The sequence below is a fragment of the Balaenoptera musculus genome, chromosome 4 (assembly GCF_009873245.2).
Source record: "Balaenoptera musculus isolate JJ_BM4_2016_0621 chromosome 4, mBalMus1.pri.v3, whole genome shotgun sequence".
NCBI lineage: Eukaryota > Metazoa > Chordata > Mammalia > Artiodactyla > Balaenopteridae > Balaenoptera > Balaenoptera musculus.
Genome location: NC_045788.1, coordinates 39,788,579 through 39,815,200, shown reverse-complemented (window position 1 = coordinate 39,815,200; position 26,622 = coordinate 39,788,579). Strand labels below are relative to the sequence as shown.

General features: G+C 36.5%; 1 protein-coding gene across 4 annotated transcripts in view; it reads left to right on the top strand.

Moving 5' to 3' along the window:
* The window catches only part of IFT80 (intraflagellar transport 80), a 114,571-nt gene that overhangs the window by 42,482 nt on the left and 45,467 nt on the right, over positions 1-26,622 (top strand). The gene's annotated exons all lie outside the window — the stretch shown is intronic.

Genomic DNA, 26,622 nt, shown 5'->3' with positions numbered 1-26,622 from the left:
TTATCTGTTTTTCTAACTTCCTCTCACCTAGATCTCTTTTCTTAGTTTTAACATAAGGATGTTAAGTTAGACCATCTCATTTTCATCTGATCTTCTATCAATGATTCTCAGCCTATAGAATATATATTCTCATTTTCACAGTGTATTATACTCTTATATCATCCATTTTAGTTTTATGTATATTATTTTTGACTCTGTAGTTTATAAGATCCTATAGCTTAATGATTCTCTATTATCTGTACAATGCAGTAGATACTCAGTAATTCACTAATAAGTCAATTTAAGCATAATAATTTAAATTTGCCATTTTGATGAAAATATTTAAAAATTTTAAAAACTTGGGGCATTGAATTGATCTGAATAACTGAATTAAAGATTTACTTAATTAAACACCAAACCTATTTTTAGAATGTCAACTATTCGGGACAAGTAAATTTTCTAAAAGAATTTTGTTCTTACCTTGTTCAACTGAATAGACTGAATATATTGTAATAATTTTTTAAGACTTGAGATTAACATTTAAAATATATTTTCTTTTATTCAATAGATATCAAATATATACTAGTCATCAGAGAGTATTTTGGAAACTGGGGATGGGAAGATGTAAAGATTTTCACTCAAGTTGTTGGCAGTCTAGTGGAGAATCAGACTATAAGACTGTGTAAGTGCTATACATGAGGTTGCTGTGTGCAAGCACAATAGAGGAGTGGCAGAGCCTAACTCTGCCTGTGGAACACTGACTGAGAGCTGAGGCTTGAAGAATTAATACTTCTTCAAGGAGACATGGTGGGAGAAGAGAGTTGTAGGCAGAAGGAACCTCTTGTGCATCGAAGTATGGTGCTTTTTGTGCAATGTCAATAAGATTTTGCATGGGATGGTACCAGGAGATAATACAGAAAAGATATTCTCAGACCAGATCTGTGTTTGCCATCTAAAAGAGTCTAGATTTTACTATTTTAAAATCTAGTTATTTTATGTGGAGCCCCCTTAGGGGTTACTGTGGGGTAGAAAAGAGGTGAGGAGGTTGAGCCCCTGGTCCTCCTCCACCCAGAAAATCTCTACATTAATCAGCTTTGATATTTGAGCATCCAATATAAGATTTCCTTTGAACAGCTAAAACAATGAAGTTGGAAAACCAATATGTTAGTCAGTAGAGAGCCATGGACGGTGGGTAGTGACATGATAATATTCAAATATTGGAAATACTGATTTGGTATCAGGAACAGTGGTGCAGAAGAGGGAACAGAACATGTAAAGGCAAAGAATTATTACTGTTTGTTAGACAAATTAAAATGTCAGTGAGGTTGTAGTAGTTTGGATTTTATCCTCAGGGCAGTGGTGAGCCATGGATCCATGTTAAGTGACCTTTTAGGTGTGGAATTTTAGGGAAGCATACCGTGAGGTCAGCAGGGAGGTTGGATTAGAGGGGAGGTAGACTGAAGGCAGGATGGCTAATTAGAGGCTATTGCAGTAGTACAAGAAAATGATGTTAGCCTGAATAATAGAGAATAGCAGTGGGGATGGAAAGAAGTGGGCAGGTTTAGGGGATAAATTCTTGCTATAAAAAGTGGGAAGAGTCAAGAATAATTATTTGGATTTCAACTTGAGTACCTTACTGTCTTGGTGCTGGCCTGAGGATAATGTTCTCTTATGGTATGGTATAATTTGTGCTAGCTTTGTGCAATATAATTTTATTCGATCCCTGTGTAATCATTACAGTAATAAATCAAGTTACCTAAATTTCAGAGTTCATAAGTATCACCTGGGCATTGCTAAAATACATATTCTTGAGCCCCCATTTGCAATGTAATGAATCAAAATTTCAGGAGAATGGGGTCCAGAGAGTTGTATTTTTAAGAAGTTCCCTGGTTATCCTCAGATCATACTGGAAGGAACACTTAAAACATGTGAGATGTTTGATAGTCCTTCTCAGTTCTGAGAGTGATAGTGCTTGCCCTACTGTAGAAAAAATACTTTTATTTTAGAGATGAAATAGTAAATGACAATGACGGTGATATCAAAAGGGTAGTCTAATTGAAAAGATAAACTTAAAAAAAAAAAACTCATGTAGTAATTTATTCTTCTGATTCTTCCTTAGCGTCTGCTTCATTTAAAATTACTTTGGGGATATAATTATTTTATCTCTTATAATCTGTTACTTAAAGTTGTATAATTAATCGTAGCAGTCATTTATCCATGAGCCATATTTTGTGTCAGAATTTCAGTATTAGATATTATAAGAATCTGGTCCTCAAGAATGATCTATACCCTATCATTTTGCTACAGGGAAAATGTTTATAGTATATGAATAATGTGTGTGATGATATTGTCTCAACTTTCTAAATTGATTCTTTCAAAATAACTGGTTTTAAATACTATTGGAACATTTACATTCATTGAATTACCAGTGGATTTTTTTGTTTTGTTTTACTTCTGTTGTGTATTTTCACAGAAAATATTTGGAACTCTTGCATGCAATTATTTTTTCTTTTTGCATGATTTTTATTAACTTTATAAGATCTCCCTTCATATGATTATCATTTAGATTTTATGAGTTATTTGATTAAACCACGTTCTGTCTATTCCTAGAATGGTATCTAGAAATAGATATGTATGTTGATTTGTTCAAAACTTTCTGGAGGATAATTTGACATTGTATGTTGAACCCCCAAGAAATGTACATATACTGTAAAACCCCTCCACCCAGCAACTCCAGGCCCTAGGAATTTATACCTACAGAAATAGTAGGATAAAGAATGCTCAATTGGAATTTCCCTGGCAGTCCAGTGGTTAGGACTCGGTGCTTTCACCGCGAGGCCTGGTCAGGAAACTAAGATCCCGCAAACTGCGCGGCGTGGCCAAAAAAAAAAAGAATGCTCAGTGAAGTGTTATTTATAGTTTAACAAATGAAAAGCAACCTAAATCTCCAACATTAGGACATTATTAATTATGGAATATAATTATTATGATGATTGTTATATAGTTATTAAAAGTGATAATCTGCTTTCATAATGCCCATGAAAAGATTTTTAAGATATATAGTCAGAAAAAAGTTACAAATTTTAGCATAGGATGGTCCTATTTGTGTAAAGATATGTGTCTATATATGATAGAAAATAGTCTGACAGTGAAGTGTTATTTATAGTTTAACAAATGAAAAGCAACCTAAATCTCCAACATTAGGACATTATTTAATTATGGAATATAATTATTATGATGATTGTTATATAGTTATTAAAAGTGATAATCTGCTTTCATAATGCCATGAAAAGATTTTTAAGATATATAGTCAGAAAAAAGTTACAAATTTTATGCATAGGATGGTCCTATTTGTGTAAAGATATGTGTCTATATATGAATAGAAAAATAGTCTGACAATATAACACGTTTTAACAATGGTTATCCCTGCAGTTTGAAGTGATAGGTGATTTTTTTCATAACTGCATTTTCTAAAATTTTCAAATAAAAGACATGCTTTGTATAATTTTTGAAGAGGGAAAAAACTAGATTTATCCTTTAATTTTATTTTGCTTGCACAATTCATTGGATTCTCTAATCATGTAATTCAGTTTTCTTTCTTTTTTAAACAAATGCTGAGTTTTGAAGCTATTTAATTTATATGTATATATAATTAAAACATGGAAAATTGTTTTTAAGGTGATATAGAACATATACATCTTTATTGGGAAGTAATTCTGTTCACTAAGATATAAATGCTATAAGCATTTTGAGTCAAAACCAAATTACCTACTGCACAATTACTTCCTGCACATCTTTTTAAAAAATGCCAAGCAGACATTCCCCTTGTGGAGTTTACTTTCTTGTTGCTAAGACAGGTATTAAATGATTAATTACCCACTCAGTTATTTAATTACAGTTGTAATAAATTTTACAAGGAGGTACAGGCTGTTCCTAGTAATGAGAACTAATCTATTTGGAGGGTCAAGGCAAGTTCGTGTGGTGAAAGGTAAGAAGGGCAATGCTTATTGAGATTCTTCACCTTTTCTACTTACTGAGTAAGTGGTGTCAAGTTAGAGCCGAAAATTTAAGTCAGCTGGTGCTGCATACTTTTCTCACACAATTGTTTATCTGTTGAAAAAAACTTATTAAGGCTTCTTTTAAGAAGTAAGTACATGTTCTCTTCAACCTAGAAATGTCACTCATAAACGTAGCTCCTTGCTTCTTTTTTTTTCCTCAAAATCTGCAACTTAAAGTTGTATAATTAATAGTAGTAATCATTTATCCAGGGCCAGATTCTGTGGAAGAATTTCAATATTAGATATTATAAAAATCTGGTCCTGAGGAAGGATTTGCTACAAATTTATCAGATTTCTATCTTGAGAGCTCTGTTTTGAGAGCTCTTAACAGATTTTTAGTTGAGTGCAGTGTTCTTAATCAACATTTTAAAGATTCTTATCTAGGCTTCCTTGACAGAAATTGGACAGTAATTTTTTAATATAGGGCTTAAAGAATGATGTTGGTGTAAACTTTCAGGTTATCTGTGAAATAATAAGCCTAGAAAAATATGATTTTTGTAAATATTTTCTTTTAATGTTTTTCAAGAAATATTTCTAGTGGGAGAAAAAAGCTCAAATGCTTGAAGGCTGTAAACAATAAGTTTTGGTTTGAATATATTCCTTACTATGCATGTATGTAAATGGACTGATGAGAAGAATATTTGAAAAAGCAGAAATTTTTATATTTTTGTATAGGTACATTACTCCAACTCAGTTGTTATATAGTAAATCTAATATTCCCATTGACTTTCATCATAAAATTGGAATTTTCTAAAAAGACCCTCACTAGGCTGATACGAAACTCCTGTTCCTATTTACATCTTCTATTTAAGCAGGCAAGTTACCTGTATTGGTTCAGAATTCACATCCTGGCTCACTTTTGTGGATTGTTGTTCAAATATCAATTTCATTTTCAAAGCCATTTCAGTGCAATTCTGGTTTGCCCTGCTTGTTTTCAACCCAGGGGCAAATTTGAAACCTAGGTGGTATTCCATAGTCCAGTTAGTTGTCATGGTTTTACTGTGTTGATTCAAGTCAGTTGCATGAATAGGCCGCTTGATGGTGTTCCAAGGGCTTTATACATAGACTTAAAGAATACCGTTCTCCAGTTCCCTCCTCTCCATAATCCTACCCCAACTCTTGTAGTGAGGGGGTTGGGTGCTGCCTCTTTGCTGTCATTAGTGCAAATCAGGGATGGGAGATGGGGGCCCCACTGGGCAGCCTTCACAGTGCTCATTGGAGAGGGCCACTGCTTTGGCATTGCAGGGCTGGAATGTTCTGAGGGGCTCTGTCTCTACAGAACCACGTGGGGAGGCGGAAAGGTGCTACCTCTGCTCACTTGAGTGCTGAGCGGGAATGTTCCACAGGGCTCCATCCCACTGTTTCCACAGCACACAGTGCCTGGTGGGGAGAGTGCCATGATTTCTTTCATGGTGTGTGTTTGGAGAAGGGTAGTTATGTCCAAAGGGTTCCATCCTGCATTGCAACCCCTCTGCCTGGCCCCTTGACCAGAGAATGAGCATTACTTGGTGCTTGTTTTGTCTCACATACTACTTAGAGTTAATATAATACCATTTCATGTAAAATATAAGAACCTTGCGTCCATGTTATTCCATTTACCCACCTTTCCTTAATGTATAATTGTATTACATCTATCACAATATGATATAGTTTTTGCTGTTAAAAGTCATATTCATTTTAAAGAAATTAAGGAAGAAAGAAATGTTTAGCATTTCTAGTGCTCTCATTTCTTCCTAAAGATACTAATTTCCATCTGATACAATTTTCCTTCAACCTATAAATCTTCTTTTAGGCATATCTCATAGTGTATAACTGCTGGTGATGAATTTTCTTTCTTTTTGTATATTTGAAAATGTTTTTATTTTTCTCTTTGCTGGATTTACAGGCCTGGGTTGACAGAGTTGTTTTTCCTTTCTTTCAGCACTTTAAAGATATTGTTCTACTCTCTTTTGGTCTTTATTGTTTTTTGATGAGAAATAAGTGACTGTTGGTATCATTGCTCTCCTGAATGTAAAGTGGCCTTTACCTCTGGCTGCTTTGCAGATTTTCTCTATGTCTTTGGTTTTCAGTAGTTTGATAGTGTATGACTTTCTTTGTATTTGTCTTGTTTGGGATTCTTTATACTTCTTGAATATGTAAATTTATGATTTCACCAAACTGGGGGAAATTTTGGCCATTATTTTTTCAAGTTTTTTCTGCCCCATTCCCTTCCCTGCTGGAAGTCCAATTACAAATTTTTTAGACCTTTGATGTTGTCCCACAGGTCAACAAGGCTCTATTCTTATTTCTTCAATCTTTTTTCCCCTCATTTCTAGGAATTTACTCTAAAGATCATTGGACAAGTACACAAAGATGTATGCATAACAATTTCATCGCAGTATTATAATGGTAGAAATCAGAAATAAAGTGTCCACAAGTGGGGGGCTGATTAGGTTAATATTCTATATACCTAAAATGGAATACCCTCAAGTCATTAAAAGCGGGGAAGAGGGATTATGTTTAATAACCTGGAAAGCTATCTATGGTAAGTTATTTAGTAAAAAGACCAGATTTTATTCTGTGATCTCACTTGTATAAAATTGTATACCCATATCTCTAACTACCTCTAACTACTAAATATTGTGGCTAAAGGTACACCCAATACTATATTTGGGTGATCTTTTGCTTCTTTATATGATTTTGTGTAGTGTGAACCTTTTTTAGTGACTGTGTATCAATGGTACAGATGCAGTAAAGGTCTTTAAAAAATTCTTCAATAAAAATAAACAAAAGAGAAGTGATGTTGCAGAAAATGGTAGAGTAGGGAGCTCCAAGAATTGGTCCCTCCACTCAAGGAACCATTAACTGGCAAAAAAAAAAAAAAAAATCAGAATCAACTTTATCAGACCTCTGGAATCTAATCCAAAACTTTGTAGCAACCAGGGAAATGCTTAATGAAGAAAGAAAGAGGGTGCTAAATTTTGGTAAGAAAGCATTGTGGCGTTTTTTGCTTACCTGCCTACCATCCCCCATTCCCAGCTTGGCAGTGGCCACGGGAATGGCAGCCTGAGTTCTAGTGCAGCTTGTTGGTGCCAGGGGAACAATATGGACCATGTTCTTAGAAAACTGTAGTTATGCTTTTTGGTTCCCCTGAGACACCTGCACAGAGGCTTGTCTTTGTTTTGCCTTCCTTGGAAATCTCTCAGAGCTGGAGTAGCTTCCCAGGTGGCATCTGTTGAAAGCATGTAAAGACATACTACCCACAGCCACTTGGGGCAAGGGATGGTGAATGGGGCAAGCTGCAGGTAGACCGAAAAAGCCTGGGAAGGAAGAGGCTGAGGAGGAAGATGTATGGAAAAATAAGGGCTTTGGAGAGCTGTCACATATACTGAGGAATTCAGTGTGCAACACACATGCTCAGACACACAGAAAAGACTTTAGAGGAGTATACTGGCAGGTCTTTGGGCTCTGCACAGGCAGGAGGTGAAGGCTAAGGCCGAATTATAGGTGGCCTGGCTAAGTGTTGAAGGAGTGCCCCAGCTCAGAGCCCATTGGCAGAGTGGGAGAGTATTTTTTTCTTTGTTTTTGGCTCTGTCAGGTTGCTAGCTGACCACTGAGATAACAGAATGAAGACTTCAGTGACCATCCATGAAAGGAATACAGTCTTTGCAAAAATAATTTGGAAAAGTCACTAAATAAACAGATGACTGTATCCCTCAAAAAGAAACAACATCAAGTCCTGGTGAGGGGGGAAGAATTTGATTTCCAGAGTTTACCACATGATAATATTCAAAACGTCCACTTTTTAACCAAAAATTACAAGTATACAAAGTATGGCTCATTCATAGGAAAAAGAGAAATAGAAACTCCCTCCAGAAGCCCATCATTGGACTTACTATACAAAGACTTTAAATCAGTGGTCTTATAGAAATTATAAAAAAGAACCAAATAGAAAATCTTTAACTGAAGAAAAAATGAGCAAAGGATAAAAGAAGTGTATTGTAAATGCCTCCAGAGCCCCCAGGTATATTCAGTCTCTTCAGTGATGGGTTCATTTCTTCTAATGCCATTTCCCACTCATGAGAAAATGGGGAAATGGGCCTCCTCATAAAGTGTTGAAGTACAGCTTTTCTCAAGCATAATTTGGCAAGGTCTATCAAGATCCTTGAAGTCTTTGACACAGCTATTATACTTTCAAGGAAGCTTAAAAATGCACTGCATATTCATTTGTTCATTTATTTTCATATTCATTAATTTCTTTGCAAATGTTTATTGAGAGTCTATTATGTGCCAGGCACTTGCCCTAGGTGTTAAAAAAGCAGCAGTAAGTGGAACTTCCCTGGTAGTCCCATTTGGGTCCAGTGGTAAAGAATCCGCCTTCCAATGCAGGGGATGCGTGTTCGATCCCTGGTCGGGGAACTAACATCCCACATGCCATGGGGCAACTAAGCCCATGTGCCACAACTACTGAGCTCGGGTGCCTCAATGAGAGAGCCCGAGTGCAGAGGCCGCAAACTACAGAACCCACGTGCCCTGGAGCCTGCGTACCACAACTTGAGAGAGAAAACCCACACACCACAACTAGAGAGAAGCCCGTGTGCCGCAGTGAAAGATCCCACGTGCCGCAACTAAGACCCGATGAAGCCAAAAAAAAAATAATAATGATAATAAAAAAAGGACTTCCCTGGTGGCGCAGTGGTTAAGAATCCACCTGCCAATGCAGGGGACACGGGTTCGAGCCCTGGTCCGTGAAGATCCCACATGCCGTGGAGCAACTAAGCCCGTGCGCCACAACTACTGAGCCTGTGCTCTAAAGCCTGAGAGCCACAACTACTGAAGCCCACGTGCCACAACTACTAAAGCCCATGCGCCTAGAGCCCGTGCTCTGTAACAAGAGAAGCCACCTCAATGAGAAGCCTGCGCACTGCAACAAAGAGTAGCCCCCGCTCACTGCAACTAGAGAAAGCCCGCGCACAGCAACGAAGACCCAACGCAGCCATAAAAATAAATAAATAAATAAATAAATAAATAATAAAAAGAAAAAATAATAATAAAAAGGAAAAAAAAAAAGAAACAGCAGTAAACAAAAATAAACTCCCTGCTCTTGAGCGTTTTTATTTCAGCAGACAAAAGACTATAAACAAACAGAATGAATACATGATATGTTAAGTGGTAATAAATGCTATAAAAAAATAAAGGTAGGTATGGGAGATGGCATTATTCTAGGAGAAGTGGTCAGGGAATATCAGACACAAACTAAAATTTTCCCCTGGATTCCATAATACATTTTATTTTTACCTTTGATTTTTTTAAATGCATGATTCAAATATGTAAGGTAAAAACTTTAAAATTAACATAGTTATTATAAATAAATACACAGAATATATTAATGAATTGCATTATATTACGTTAAGTGGAACAGAATTCAAGGGAAAAGATCTGAATATATAAAGTACCTTTGGCCAGATTTTAAATTAACTGACGTCATTGCTTTTATTTATCAGCAGGTGGTGCTATTGCTTATGTAAGAGAGAACTTTTTTCATTTTCTCTGTTCTTGAATATCAGTCATAATAAAAAGTCTTCCCTCCATTCATTCTCCCATTCAGTTAAAATAATTGCAATGATTCATCATCTGCAGTAACTGGTCATACTGCTATATGTAACTTTTCATTGTCAATTATGTATGTCAGCACGTAATTTAAGACAGCCTGCAATTTGCCAATTCCTGGTATATTAGAGAGAATATTGATATTAAAAATCGTTAGTGTACCTTAAAGAAAAATAAGAAACTTTGCGTCTATTTTCTTTTCCTCCTAAACTTAATTTGTGAATGCACAATTTTATGAATTGAATTAATCCAACTTGGCTAAAGATATGCTTTTGAGGATCCTTTTACTCTAGTATATTTATGTAGAAGTAGTAAAGAGAAGAGTGAAGTTGACATTTAGGAAGTACTTTTAGAAGTTGTTATAATCAAGTCATGTTTTTTTTAGTTTAAATAGCTCTCATTTCCCTGTTGGGAATTTGACAGAATACAGAGAAAAAAAATGGTATCCTAAGCAGTTTGACAGAATACAGGGGAAAAAAATGGTATCCTCCCTCAAAGAGATGTAATATCCTTTAATACGTCAACAATTTGAAGACGAATTCTCAATTGTTCTCTGCATGGTGCTGTCCAGTATGATTGCTTATTTTATTTTATTTTATTTTATTTTAATGTAGGAATAGTATTGATATGTTTGTAGAGCCCTGGAGTCAAGACTCCAGTGGTGAATTTACAAAGTTAAAGGTTTCTTCTGGGCCTTCAGGTTCTTCATCTATAAAATAGATGATCTGGGCTAAGTGATCGCCTCTCTCCTTTCAACTCCACAGTTCTATGATGCCTTTTCCATGGGCACTGGACATATTGCTTGCTTCCTTTCCTGAGTAGTATTAGTGTGGTGCGTCTTTGTTTTTTAAAATAAGGTTCGTAGAGGAGGAAGTAGCACTCTACATGATGTGCCAGAAGTGGGAAAAACTGAGGTAGTGCTAGAGAAGTGTGGCTGATCCTAGAACTTCAGACTTATCCTACATTTTATTATAGTTGGGTGTAAGTAACAGAAACCATTAAGCAAAAAAGAGCAATTTGCTCTAAAATTACAGGGTTATCTTCTAGAAACCAGAGCAAGGATGTAGCTAGGCCTCAGGAATCAGAAACTGGAATGCTAAGAAAACACACAATGTGGTTCCTTTGTGCCTTTTCCCTCTGCTTTTCTCTCTGCATATCCCTCCTCTTTGTCCTTTCCCAGCAAACTGACCCCTCCCCAACCCTCCCCAGTTTACCTGCTGGAAAGTGACAAATGTCAACAGTTCTCAAGTATACATCTCTACTCGGGAGAGTAGCCAGACTGAGGTAAGAATCTTAGTCCTAGTTTTAAATGCCCTCAGGGAAGGGGTCACTGGCCCAACCTTGGTTAAGAACTCATGCCTGGTCAATCAGGTTGGGGTATGTTGTATAAACATGGTCATCAGGACTCTAATGCAGTAACCATAGGGATTGCTGGAGAGGGCCAGGTCCTAGAAAATGGAGGAGGTTGCCATTTGTGTTTCAAAGCCTCCTTAGCCATATTTGCCAAAAATTTTCAGTTTAATTCTCTGAAAGTTTTTCTTTCTACATGAATAAATTTCTGTCTTTATAATGAAAATTAGAATTGTATTTTCAGATTTGCTATAAAACCAACTTTGCTAGAAACCATAAAGCCATAAAATGTAAACATAAAGTAAGGGAACTGGGCTGCCTTTACAGTAATAAGACCCTGTTGTTCAGAATTGAGAAGCTTAGCAAGCAATACAACATCAGAGTTCTATTACAGAATTTACTTTTAATCTTTTTAAAATCAACACTTAAGGGCTTCCTTGGTGGCGCAGTGGTTAAGAATCGCCTGACAGTGCAGGGGACATGGGTTCTAGCCCTGGTCCGGGAAGATCCCACATGCCGCGGAGCAACTAAGCCCACGCGCCACAACTACTGAGCCTGCGCTCTAGAGCCTGCGAGCCACAACTACAGAGCCCTCATGCCACAAGTACTGAAGCCCGCGCGCCTAGAGCCCGTGCTCTGCAACAAGAGAGGCCACTGCAATGAGAAGCCCACGCACCACAATGAAGAGTAGCCCCCGCTCGCCGCAACTAGAGAAAGCCCGCGCGCAGCAACGAAGACCCAATGCAGCCCAAAATAAAATAAATAAAATAAATAAATTTGTTTAAAAATAAACCACTTAACATATAGATGTTCCATAAATCTTGCATTTTTTAAAAAATAAATTAATTTATTTTTTTGGCTGTGCTGGGTCTTCGTTGCTGCACGCAGGCTTTCTCTAGTTGTGGTGCACAGGCTTCTCATTGTGGTGGCTTCTCTTGTTGCAGAGCACAGGCTCTAGGCACTCAGGCTTCAGTAGTTGTGGCACATGGGCTCAGTAGTTGTGGCGCACGGGCTTAGTTGTTCCACGGCATGTGGGGTCTTCCCGGACCAGGGCTCGAACCCATGTCCTCTGCATTGACAGGCGGATTCTTAACCACTGTGCCACCAGGGAATTCCAAATGTTGCGTTTTAACGCATCATTGTACAGACAAAATATATTGTTTTGGTTTTTAATGACTTACATTAACTCAACTGATGTAACTCAATTAATGACTTCCATTGTAGCATTTTGACTAGTGTTACTAGAATTGATCCATTTAGTCAGTTTGGTTGATGTTTTTGAGATGGCTAGTTTAAAATTTGTAAATCTTTGGCTTTTAATTTGCTCCTTGGATTTTTTTAAATTTTAAAAGTCGTGTTTGGTTGAAGTCATGGTTAAGCTCTGGGAAGGAAGGCTTGCTTAAAGACAATGGCACATTCATTCATCCATTCAACAAATATTCGTGTGTGTTAAGTTCTGTGTGATACTCTGACTATTCAAGGAATAACATCCATACCTGTACTCTAGGAGTAGCTCACCTCTTTTGAGAGTACTGATATGTAAACAGATAATGTAATAACATAGTTATTTAATGGCAAAGGTTATAATTGTGGGAGAATGAATAAAGAATAGAATAATGGTAAATTTTCAGATATGTCTGTACTTATTTTGGATGAGGCTAAATTGGTTAAAGTAAACTTCCTCTCTGATGGAGTAACTTAAAAAACATTAAAAAACCTTTTTTTAAATGAACAACAAACCATGTGTTGTTGTTGTTTTTCACCAAGAAGCACAAATATGAATTTGCTTTTTTCTGATTTTGGTACCTAAAAATCTAAATGTAATTCTCTATTTCTAGAAGCACAGAACTTTACTTCTGTTTGACAAATGTTCTCTAGATGTGCATATGCTAAAATCACACAAAATACATGGGCCTTTCCAGCTCTGACTCCTCATACGCAGTATGTCATTGTTCCTCTGCCCTCCATTTGGGGGAGAAGCTGTAGTTTCCTCTTCTAAAATATCTCTCGTATTTTCTTTTATTTATAAATACCTCATAAATCAAACTTCAATATTCACACATTCTGATTAGTCATTGCCAGAGATACCAATCATGTAAAAAAAAATCCTTTATTTTGATCTAAGAAAAGATGTTGTTTCCTTTTATTTCATTGTCTTTAGTGAAATTATCTTCCCCTTATTTACTCTTCCTTCTTTTAAAGAATTCTACAGATTTTTTTCAGATTTTTTAATTAGTCCATATCTAATTATTTACAGTATTATTTGTTAGGGGCTATAGATTTGACAATTTAAAATTGTTCCTTAAGAACTTTTCCCCCCAGTATTCCAAGATTATCCATATTTTCTCTGAGGAAGGCTGTGTCTCATAGTCTAATTTTTCATACTATTAGGAAATATTCCTGAAAAATGATAGCTTTCTTTTTCTTAATATAATCTCAATGCTTTTTGTACAATTCACATGATGGAATATTAAATGCCTATTTTGCTTGATTCTATAAACTAATTTTGTTCTTTTTTCTTTCTAAAAGCAACTTGTTCAAAAATTTTAAAATATTTTATATATATGTGTGTGTTTATATACATATACACACATACACATACATATATATCCTTGATCATTCAGTCCCGCATGAATAATACCAAGATTCTACTACCACTTGGTGACAACATGGTCAAATTAATGTGACTAAGCCTTTTGAAAGTCAAAACCACAAACCCCAAACTACTTTTTTTTTAAATTAATTAATTAATTAATTTATGGTTGTGTTGGGTCTTCGTTTCTGTGCGAGGGCTTTCTCTAGTTGCGGCAAGTGGGGGCCACTCTCCATCGCGGTGCGCGGGCCTCTCACTATCGCGGCCTCTCTTGTTGCAGAGCACAGGCTCCAGACGCGCAGGCTCAGCAATTGTGGCGCACAGGCTTAGTTGCTCGGCGGCATGTGGGATCTTCCCAGACCAGGGCTCGAACCCGTGTCCCCTGCATTGGCAGGCAGAGTCTCAACCACTGCGCCACCACGGAAGCCCCAAACTACTTTTTAAAAGTGGTAAAAATATTGTTTCATGTGTTTATGCTCATATGTGAATCTTTAGTAAAAAAATGAACATGCTTTTAAAGTACCCAAATTGATTGCTATAATTTTGTGGTAGGCCAAATAATGGGCCCCCAAAGATGCCCATGCCCTAATCCCCAGAACCTGTGAATGTTACCTTAAATGGCAAAAGGGACTTTGCACATATAGTTAAGGGTGTGGACCTTTAGATGGTAACACCATCCTGGATTACTCAGGATGGCCCAAACTAATCATATGAGTACTTAAAAGCAGAGAATCTTTCCCAGCTGGGTTAGAAGATGAAGGACGAGGAGACATTCAAAGTTAGAGCAACTCGACCTCTGTTGCTGGCTTTAAAGGAGGGGGAAGGGGACCCACAGCCAAGGAATGCAGGTGGCCTCTAGAACCTACAAATGGCCAGCATGGAAATGGGGACCTCAGTCCTACAAGTGTAAGAAACTGAATTCTGCTAACATCCTGAATAATCAAGGAAATGGATCCTCCCCCAAAGCCTCTGAAAAGAAATGCAGCTTTGCCAACAACACCTTTATTTTAGCTTAGTGAAACCCATGTTGGATTTATGACCTATAGAACTGTAAGATAATAAAGTTGTGTTGTTTTAAGCCTCTAAGTTTGTGGTAATTTGTTACAGCAGTAATAGAAAAACATCTATGTAACTGAGGTACGGAGCCAATCTTAGCAATGAGTTACATGGGTGGAATGTTTGGGGAAGGCTTTCACCACCTCTTTACTGGTGTCAAATTTTCTCCTATTAGCTTTATTGCTTTGCTTTAAGAACTTGTTATTTCTTAAAATATAATAGTATCATGGGTGTAACACATTGAACTTGTTGTTATCAGGTTCTTTTCTAGGTAATTTGGCTAGCCGAGAGCAGATTTTGGATGAGAGTGTGAAAAGAGAGGCATAGATACTATTACCCAGGGAGATTTTTTTTTTTTTAAAGAGCTTCTTTTTATTTATTTATTTATTTATTTATTTATTTATTTATTTATTTATTTATTTATTGGCTGTGTTGGGTCTTCGTTTCTGTGTGAGGGCTCTCTCTAGTTGCAGCAAGCGGGGGCCACTCTTCATTGCGGTGCCCGGTCCTCTCACTGTCGCGGCCTCTCTTGTTGCGGAGCACAGGCTCCAGACGCGCAGGCTCAGTAGTTGTGGCTCACGGGCCTAGTTGCTCCGTGGCATGTGGGATCTTCCCAGCCCAAGGCTCGAACCCGTGTCCCCTGCATTGGCAGGCAAATTCTCAACCGCTGCGCCACCAGGGAAGCCCGGGAGATGGGTCTTTATGGGGAGAATTTTTGGCTAGCCATAGAACACCATCAAGGTCCTGGATATTTGGGGAGGTGCCAGTGATATTTGCCCATAGCCAAAGCTAAACTGGCCAGCCTGACAACTTTTCAAGACTGCCTTTGGACAAAAATACAGGCATACCTCAGAGATATTGCTGGAGATATTCCGGGTTTGGTTCTAGACCATCACAATAAGGCAAATATCACAATAAAGGGAGTCACATGAATTTTTTGGTTTCCTGGTGCCTATAAAAGTTATGTTTACACTATACTGTAGTCTGTTATGTGTGCAATAGCATTATGTTTTAAAAAAACAATGTGCATACCTTAATTAAAAAATAATCTGTTGGTAAAGGAATGCTAACCATCATCTGAGCTTTCAGTGGTCATAATCTTTTGCTGGTGGAGGGTCTTGCCTGGATGTTGATGCAGCTGCCTCATGAGGGTGGTGGCTGCTGAAGGGTGGGGAGGCTGTGGACATTTCTTAAAATGAGGATCGATCGACTCTTCCTTTCACAGACAGTTTCTCTGTAGCACGCAATGCTGTTTGACGGCATTTTACCCACAGCAGAACTTCTTTCAAAATTGGCGTTAATCCTCTTAAACCCTGCCACTGCCTTATTAACTAAGTTCATATTATATTCTAAATCCTTTGATGTCATTTCTATAATCTTAACAACATCTTCCCTAGGAGTAGATTCCATCTCAAGAACCACTTTCTTTGCTCATCCAGAAGAAGCAACTCTTCATCCGTTAAACTTTTATTATGAGATTGTAGTAATTTGGTCACATCTTCAGTCTCCAGTTATAAAATGGTAACGTCAAAAATCACTGATCATAGATCACCGTAACAAATACAATAATAACGAAAAATTTTGAAATATTGCTAGAATTACCAAAATGTGACGCAGAGACATGAGGTGACCAAATGCTATTGGAAAAATGTTGCTTGATAGGCTTGCTCGACACAGGGTTGCCACAAACCTTCAATTTGTAAAAAATGCAATATCTACAATGTACAAGAAAGTAAAGTGCAATAAAACAAAGTATGCCTGTATATTGCGAAGTCTCTCAAAAGCATGACAGCAGCTGACTGTGTATTCTTGTTCAGTGACATAGTGCTTCTTCACAGACAGCTCAAAGTAACATTGGTTGAGTAATATTCCATTGTTCAACCAGTATTATTTTGAGCTGCCTGTGAAGAGGCAGTATGGAATATTACTCAGCCATAAAAAGAAACGAAATTGAGCTATTTGTAGTGAGGTGGATGGACCTAGAGACTGTCATACAGAGTGAAGTAAGTCAGAAAGAGAAAACCAAATACCGTATGCTAACGCATATGTATGGAATCTTTAAAAAAAAAAAAAAAAGGATCTGAAGAACCTAGGGGCAGGACAGGAATAAAGACACAGACATAGAGAATGAACTTGAGGACACAGGGAGGGGGAAGGGTAAGCTGGGACGAAGTGAGAGAGTGGCATGGACATATATACACTACCAAACGTAAAATAGATAGCTAGTGGGAAGCAGCCGCACAGCACAGGGAGATCAGCTCCGTGCTTTGTGACCACCTAGAGGGGTGGGATAGGGAGGGTGGGAGGGAGATACGAGAGGGAGGAGATATGGGCATAGATGTATATGTATAGCTGATTCACTTCGTTATAAAACAGAAACTAACACACCTTGTAAAGCAATTATACTCCAAAAAAGGTGTTAAAAAAAAAAATTGGTGTTTTACTTGGATAACGTCTTGTGAATACAGATCACATTTGTGTTCCATAAACTTTTATAATAATTACTTTTTCTGTTGTTTTTCTTGTGTTTTTACTCATTCATACTGTTATTTTTTTATAAATTATTTTCACTTATCCAAGTCAAAAGTAATTTATGTATACTTTTTCATATTCTGTATTCTAAGAAAACCGTGTTAGCTACAACTTATTGCTTGGAATTATGAAAAAAAATAGAACACCTTACCAGTATTGTGAAGGCACAAATAGTAATTAGTATTAATTAGTTTAATTAAATACACAAGACAGCTTATATATTGAAGACATTTTTGGCAAAAAACAGTATAACAAAAATAATGATAACAAAAAATAGAAAAAATAATACCCATAACCATAACATACAAAAAAATCAAATATTTTCATTTTCTGTGTACCTTACAAGTCATTGAGCAGACATTTTTACATGATTATGATTACTATAAATAAATATTTTTATATATATCCTTTTATTTTTTAGTATTGATGTTTACTTATTTTAGATCAATATTATGTCTCAAAATATGAAAACAAAGTATAATTTCAATAAAATAGGTTGGGGGAATGATAATGGCAGAGGCAGCATTTTTTAAAAATTGAGATAAAACATATACAGTATCTTATGTGTACAGCTCAGTATTATTTATATATACAAGTACCCAAGAAGCCATCGCCCATATTGATATAGAACATTATCAACAACCCAGAAATTTCCTTTGTGCCTCCCCCCGTCAGTTACCCCTCCACAGTAATTACTATTCTGACTTCTGTCCTCACAGATCAGTTTTGCTTGTTTTGACCTTTATATAAATGAAATCATATGGTATTTATACTTTTGTCTGACTTTTTCCATTCAACCATATATCTGTGAGATTTATCCATGTTGTTGGGTATAGTGGCATAGTTTCTCAATCCTCTCAGATCTCCTCATAAAACAGAGAAAGGAAAAGACTATAACCGAAACCTACAGATAGCAACTACAGCAAAAGTGGGTGGTACTCTATCCCTACAAAACCCTAAATACAAGCGATTTTCCCAGAAGTACCATTGACAGGTATACATGGTATCAGCATCTGTGTATGAGGAAGCAGAGCAAAGGTAACCAGGTTTCTAAGACCACAAGAAAAGAAGAACTCCCAAATCACCAACAAATACCTGAAAGTGAGACACACCAATCTGAGAACAGCAGCTGAAACTGGAAAGAAATTTCTGTAGAATCCAATTCTGAGTAAGTGCAAGGGGATCATGACAGGATCTGACAGTGCTGGAGATGTCTGGGTCGAATGTACTCTTCAAACTAACACATCAAGCTTCCTTTTGGGACAAAGCCCTGTACTGCAGAAATTGCTGAGATTAAAATCCAGTTTGATTAGAACAGACACAATTGAGCAAAGATGAGAATAGATCCAAATAAAATTGGAGAAGAAGCAGAGAATGCTAGTCTCAAAAAATGGAGGCTTTTTTTTTTTTTTTAATCACTGTGAGAAAACAACAGAAGAGAGAGCTCTAGAGCTATCCTTCTGGAACATCCCTTCCTCCCAAAAGTACAGCAAAACCCATTTCACTTAAAAATGAGCAGATCAGGATCACAGTCAAATCACATAATGTTGCCAAAGACAACAAAACCGTGCCATAAACAGACAAGCACTGCAACCAGTTAATTCAAAAGAAGTTGAAGGATGTTTTAAAACCATGACAAAAGCCATGAAATAACCATATAAATCAGAATTAGAAAAACTAGGAAATGAGGTGACGGGAGAATGGGAGACTTTTAAGGAGAGGTGACAGAACTCAGGAGGGAATTATTTAAAAAAGGAAAAATTATTACAGAAATGAAGACCAAAGTAGAAGGAATATAAGAGCAAATGAACACAGTGGATGATGCCTTAAAATAAATAGAATGTGAAATGGAAGCAAGGAAATGGCAAAAGACATACAAAGTTTGATAGAAAGTGATAGATACAGAAGATTGGCAGAGAAAATCTGAAGTACATATAATAGGAATCTCTAAAGGAGAAGTCCAAGGCATTGAACAGAAAAATACTAAAAGCCACTATTCAAGAAAGATTTTCTCAGACCTAAGGGATCTGAAATTGATATTGAAAAGGCATACCAGATACCTAGGAGAATTGACCCAGATGGCCAACACCCAGATATACACTAATAAAACTGTAGGAGTTTAAAGAAGAAGAAATAAGTCCTGTGGGCATCCAAGGAAAAGAACAAGTCACTCATAAATGGAGGAAAATCAGAATGCCGTCAGATTTTAATAGCGTCACTGTACAATGCTTAACATAGGATACTACAGCTATTCTGACTTTTAAGTATAAAGGTCATAAGCATACTGGTATAAACATGCAAGAACTCAAGGAATGTTATTGCCATGAGTCTTTCAAGGAGTCTACTGGAGAATTTTAGCTTCAGCTATAGCAATCTGGAAGTCACGTGTATGGATATACAGAGTACGTAAAAACATATTGATCATACTATCAATAACTATAAAAGAATATGTATATCCATATACTACAATAGATAATGTCTTCATATTGGACATACTTGTATCACTACTCCTACCCCTTTCTTAGATAAATGCTGGTGCGTGCACACACACACACAGACACACACGCAGCTCTGCACATACATACTTATAATGAAGGAAGATATAAGGATAAAACATAAAATTAAAAAATAATTATAAATATTGAGAAGGAGAGAATAGGAGAGAGAAAAGGGATAGAAGTTGGACTTCTTTGATTATACCTTGTTTTATATACTTTTTGGGTAAATTTAATTTTGATACCCGTAAATATTTTACATAATTATAAAACAAAATTAAATTTTTAGAAAGCAAATCCTAAAACCAAAGTAAATGAAAAAAATGAGCCTAATTGTGTATTCAGTCATTTGTATACCTACCCGGAGAGGAGCTAGTCCAAATGACTTTAAATAATTTGATTGTCTGTTCCTTGTACTTACAGTGGAGACTCAACAGAAAATTATCCTAAGACTTTGGAAAACATTTTGGCAGTTTCTCAAAATGTTAAACATAGAGTTACCATAGACACAGCAATTCCACTCCTAGGTATGTATACAAGAGAATTGAAAACATGTCCACACAGTAACCTGTACACAGATGTTCATAGCAGCATTATTCATAATAGTAAAAAAAGTTGAAAAACTCAAATGCCCATCAAATGATGAATGGAGAAACAAAATATGGTATATCCATACAATACTATATTACTTGACAGTAAAAAGGAATGACATACTGATGCATGCTACAACATGGATGAACCTTGAAAGCATTATGCTAAGTGAAAGAAGCCAGACACAAAAGGCCACGTAGTGTATTATTTCATTTACATGAAATGGCCAGAATAGAAAATGAAAGTAGATTAGTGGTTACCAGGAGCTTGGGGGTGAGGGTGGGGGGAATGGGAGTGTCTGCTAATGGGCATGTGTTTCTTTTTGTGGTGATAAACATGTTCTGAAATTAGTAGTGGTGATGGTTGCACAACTCTGACTACACTAAGAAAACTACTGAATTCTATACTTTAAAAGGGAGAATTTTATAACGTGAAATATATCTCAATAAAGTTGTCATTTTTTAAAAAAGGGAAATAAGCTTAAGGGCAAAAGAATGAAAAAAAAATTTTTAACTCTTTTGTAACTATTTGCTTGTGGTGTTGATGTTGTTATTCTGAGTATTTATATTGATGTTCTTAAGAGCTGGGATTTTTGGCTAAGTGAAAGCAGATACTGAGGTAAGATTGGAGAGGGTAAATAAAAATCCTACAGTTCCTGGATTTGATTTGGAAGTATCAGTTTGAGTTATTGAAAAAATTTCATAGTTCTGTCTATTAAAAAGGCCTAGAAAAGGCTTTAATGATCAACTAACTCAGTAACAGCGAGCGCCCTTAGCACTTGGGGGGTTTTTTTCAGTACTATTTTCCGTATTTCCATAAAGTGAACCATGACTCACTGAAGCAAAGACTGATGCCAGGTGTGGGTCAGGAAATATAAAAATGAGACTGGAACATTTTGTCATTGTACAAAGCAGGGGAAGTGATCAAAAACTACAGGGTTCTGTCAAAAAGATTAAAGAACCAACTGAAAGGGGATTCCACTGGCTAAAATTGGGCCAATTGGAGCACTGTATTTATAAAAACACATCAAATATGTTAAAATTAATGAGTTCTTGACACTAAACAGTAACATTTCTTGGTTACATTTGGAAGTTACAAGGGAACCAACTGGTATAATGAATCTTTATTTACCCATTACCCAACAATTATTAAGTAATGGCTAATTCTTATCTCATCTATACCACCACCTACTTCTCCATGGCTCAGATCATTTAGAGCAAATCCCTGACATTACATCTTTTCATCACTAAATATTTCAGTATATATCACTAACACAAAGAATTTTTTTAACCTAACCTGAATACCATTATTAAACCTAAAAACAGTTAACAGTACTTTCTTAATATTATCAATTATCTACTGATAATATTAAGTCACTATTCAAATTTATATTTTTGAAAACTAATAATTAAGGGGAAATAATCAAGAATTTATTCTGCCTTTGATATATGAACTGTATCCCAGGGTTACCAAATAGTTGAGGAGATGTTTCTTTTTGTAGCACTATTACAGTTAGTAAATGAAGAAAGAAGGATTGGAATATTACCATTTTGCAACTATAAGTGAATTAGTCCTCCTAGGCAATGATTATCATTTGCTAACAGCATAAGAAGACATTCGGACATTAAATGCTTCCTGCTGGAAGTACACAACATCACTTACGAAGTTTTCTTGCCAAAAAAATCTAACCTGAATCTGATCAAGACTCTAGATCTAACTATCAATTAACAAGAAATAAAGGGGACAGACTAACATGTTAACACCATGAGAATACAGATGGTAAAATCCAGACTATGGGAAACAACAGGACATGACCCAGTTTCTTCAACCACAGAAAATTTCAAGGGAAAAGAACATGTGTAAGGAGAACTTATAGATCAAAAGAAATGTAAGAGACTTCGCAGCCAATCAAAATGATTGTACCTTATTTGTATCTTAATTCCAACAAACTGAAGACAAAAAAGGACAATTGGAAAAATTTGAACAGTGACTAGATACTATGATAATATTAAGGAGTTACTGTTAACTGTTTTTAGGTTTAATAATGGTATTGAGGTTGGGTTAAAAAATCTTTGTGTTTTTAGTGATATATGCCGACGTATTTTGTGATGAAATGATATGATGTGAGGGACTGCTCAAAATGATCTGGGCCGTGGTGGTAGTACACATGAGATAAGAATTACCTATTAGTTGATAATTGTTGGAAACTGGGTAATGGGGCTTCATTATACCAGCCATTCTCAAAGTGTGGTTGCTGGACCAGAAGCTTGAGCACCACCTGGGAACTTGTTAGAATGCAAACACTTTGGCCCCCACCCTAGATCTACTAAATCAGAAACTGGAGCCCAGCAATTTATTTTAACAATCCCTCTAGGTAATTCTAATACACATTAAAGTTAGAGAACCACTGCTTTATGTTATTCTTCCTATTATACTTTATGTTTGAAATTCTAATAAAAAGTTTCAAAGAAAAAATTTAGCTTGATGAATGTAAGAAAAATTTATACATAACAAAGAGAAGCTGGATTAGAAGATAAAACAAAGGTCATGTAATTTTCTCAAGTGTTAGCAAATTAATTGGCTTGGTATTAACAGTGAGTCAGCAGCTAATGATAGTCTTAAAGCAAATCACAGATTTTGCTTTTCTCTTAGAACAGTGGTTCTACATTAAAATCACCTAGAGAACTTTTTTAAAAAATTAATTAATTAATTAATTTATTTTTGGCTGTGTTGGGTCTTCGTTGCTGCACACGGGCTTTCTCTAGTTGCAGTAAGTGGGGGCTACTCTTCTTTGCCGTGCGCGGGCTTCTCATTGAGGTGGCTTTTCTTGTTGCAGAGCATGGACTCTAGGCACGTGGGCTCAGTAGTTGTGGCTAATGGGCTCTAGAGCGCAGGCTCAGTAGTTGTGGCGCGTGGGCTTAGTTGCTCCGTGGCACGTGGGATCTTCCCGGACCACGGTTCAAACCTGTGTCCCCTGCATTGGCAGGTGGATTCTTAACCACTGCGCCACCAGGAAAGCCCCCAGAGAACTTTTAAGAACATATCCAGACCCCACCCCAAGAAATTCTGGATTTATTTGGTTGTATTCCTGGTTTTTGGTATTTTTTTTGAAAAAAGCTTCCCAGATGATTCTAATGTACAGAGTTGAGGACCAGTGTCCTAACTTTTGATGCTTAAGAATCTCCTGAAGAGCTCATTAAAAGTTTCCTGCACAACCTAAATGTCCATTGACAGATGAACAGATAAAGAAGATGTGGTGTATATATATATACAATGGAGTACTACTCAGCCATAAAAAAGAACTAAATAATGCCATTTGCAGCAACATGTATGCAACTAGAGATTATTATACTAATTGAAGTAAGTCAAAAAGAGAAAGATAAATACCATATGAAATCACTTATATGTGGAATCTAAAATGCTGTATGACACAAATGAACCTATCTACGAAACAGAAATAGACTCACAGACATGGAGAACAGACCTGTGGTTGCCAAGGTGGTGGGGGGGGGTTGGGGGAGGGATGGAGTGGGAGTTTGGGGTTAGCAGGTGTAAGCTATTATATACAGAATGGATAAACAACAAGGTCCTACTGTATAGCACAGAGAACTATATTCAATATCCTATGATAAACCATAATGGAAAAGAATATTTAAAAAAGAATATTTATATGTATAACTGAATCACTTTCCTGTACAGTAGAAATTAACACAAGATTGTAAATCAACTATACTTCAATAAAAAAAGAAATTAAAAAAGAAAAACAGACTAACAGCAACAAGAAAATTTCCTGGTCCTCATCCCCTAGAGGGTCAGATTCAATAGGATGGTGCGGGGCCTATTAATTTGCATTTCTAACAAGATCACAGGTGATACAGATGGTGCTGGCCTGAGCACATTTTGAGTAACACTACCTTAAACAAAGTGATAGTTTGGTCAAAGAGATTAGCATAAGTGAGAGGGATAGTTAAAAATTCGTCTTCAGGGTTCTTGCTGCTAGCACCACTAAATTACATCCAGGGAGGCTGCTTCATTTCTTTCTAGTGGTTGGAAATGCAAATGTGAATCCAGTGTTCCATGGCTTATTTGGAGAAGAAAAGAGACTCAGAGCATTAAAAGTCTCTTTAAAAGCACAAATGATAAGCACAGGGAATGTAGCCAGTATTTTATAATAACTTTAAATGGAGTATAATCTAAAAAAATTTTGAATCTCTGTGTTGTACACCTGCAACTAATATAATGTCATAAATCAACTATACCTCAATTTTTTAAAAAAAGGACAAATGATAAATCTTTTTGATTTACCAATAAAAATTATTAACTTTACTGATTGGACAAAATATAACCCTGTCCCCTCAAATTTAATAACTATTCAAGACTCCTTCTCTGATGATTTGCTTGTGCTTGTATTTTTTTTTTTTTATTACTAGAGTAATTGCAAAGAGGAAGAAATCAGTTAATTTTTTAGAGAGTAAGAATTTAATATAACTTGGGTATCATGGTTCATGTGGACTCTGAAAGAAGTCAGAGGAATGTAGGGTGATGATAAGATCTAAAATTTCTTTTCATTTTCTCTTCTTAGGATCGGGCATCATGAGTTCTTAGATAAATATTTGTATGTTTAATTTTAGTAAGATTTTTCTGGGTGATTCGGTTCTTTGCGTATTTTTTTTTAATTAATTAATTAATTAATTTATTTATTTATCTATTTTTGGCTGTGTTGGGTCTTCGTTTCTGTGCGAGGGCTTTCTCTAGTTGCGGCAAGCGGGGGCCACTCTTCATCACGGTGCGCGGACCTCTCACTATTGCGGCCTCTCTTGTTGTGGAGCACAGGCTCCAGACGCACAGGCTCAGAAATTGTGGCTCACGGGCCTAGTTGCTCCGCGGCATGTGGGATCTTCCCAGACCAGGGCTCCAACCCGTGTCCCCTGCATTGGCAGGCAGATTCTCAACCACTGCGCCACCAGGGAAGCCCCTTTGGGTATTTTTAAATCATGCTTTAAAGTAAATAGTTTAAAAATATGAATTTTATGTATATATATTTATGCTGCTGATGAAGCAAAGCTTACAGTTTGTTCAGTGCCTTCTTCATAGTAACGTTATCATAGAGCCTTTTACTTAAGCAATAGTTAGAGATTTGAAGGGGGATGGGAAGGAGTTGAAAAAAAGTGTCAGTGGGTAGTAAGAGTCATACAGCCTTTTTATTGTATATGTGAACTTTTATTGGGAATTTTGTTTTATAGTAGTGTGGATTAGTGAATTTTTTCTATATTTTTTCTATTTTCTCCAAATTTTTTGTCAGTGAGCCCATAGCTGATAATGAATATTAAAACAAACAAACAAAAAACCAATGTAGAACAAAAATAAATACCCACCCAAGGGCAACAACAACAAAAAATCAAGACTTAATTTGACTATAGTCTGTAAGGTTAAAAGAATGGAAAGAGAATATAAATAAATTTAGTCAAATAAATAAATCATCCTTCTAGTAAATATGTGTTTCAAGTGAAAGAATGAAAGAAAATGCATATAATACCATCTTTGAAAAAGTTTTTTTTTTCTTACTGTCTTATTCACACACACACACACACACACACACACACACACACACACAAGAATCTCCTTTTTTCAGTTGATGCTTATTGATATTGCTAGATCGCTTTCTCAAACAGATAGATTCTAGAAGAGGTTATACTTAACTGCACTGTGAGAAAAAGAAAAAAGGAAAAAATCTGTTTACCTGTACTTTCATGGTTTAAGATATGTGTTTTAGAGGTGTTTTAGTTACATTGTGTGTTTAGTTTCAATTTTTAGTGACACTATTGAAATATTGTAACAAATTTTTAGATGTGTGGACTATAGAGATCCTTACGAATTAATAGTAAGATGTCTGTTTTGTTCCTACGTAATCTTTGTATTTACCCGTTTAGTTTTAACTGCTTAAAATTAAATGATGTACGGGCTTCCCTGGTGGCGCAGTGGTTGGGAGTCTGCCTGCCAATGCGGGATACACGGGTTCGAGCCCTGGTCTGGGAAGATCCCACATACCACGGAGCGGCTGGGCCCGTGAGCCACAATTACTGAGCCTGCGCGTATGGAGCCTGTGCTCCGCAACGAGAGAGGCCGCGATAGAGAGAGGCTCGTGCACCGCGGTGAGGAGCGGCCCCCGCTTGCCGCAACTGGAGAGGGCCCTCGCACAGAAGCGAGGACCCAGCACAGCCATAAATAAATAAAATAAATAAATTAAAAAAAAAAATTAAATGTTGTAAATCAAAATGCTTTGGGTGTTTTGCAGTTCTTGAGCGATTTCATACTCTTTTATCATATTATGTATTTTACTGTATACTTGAAAAATCACATCTATATCTTCCGTTTCAGT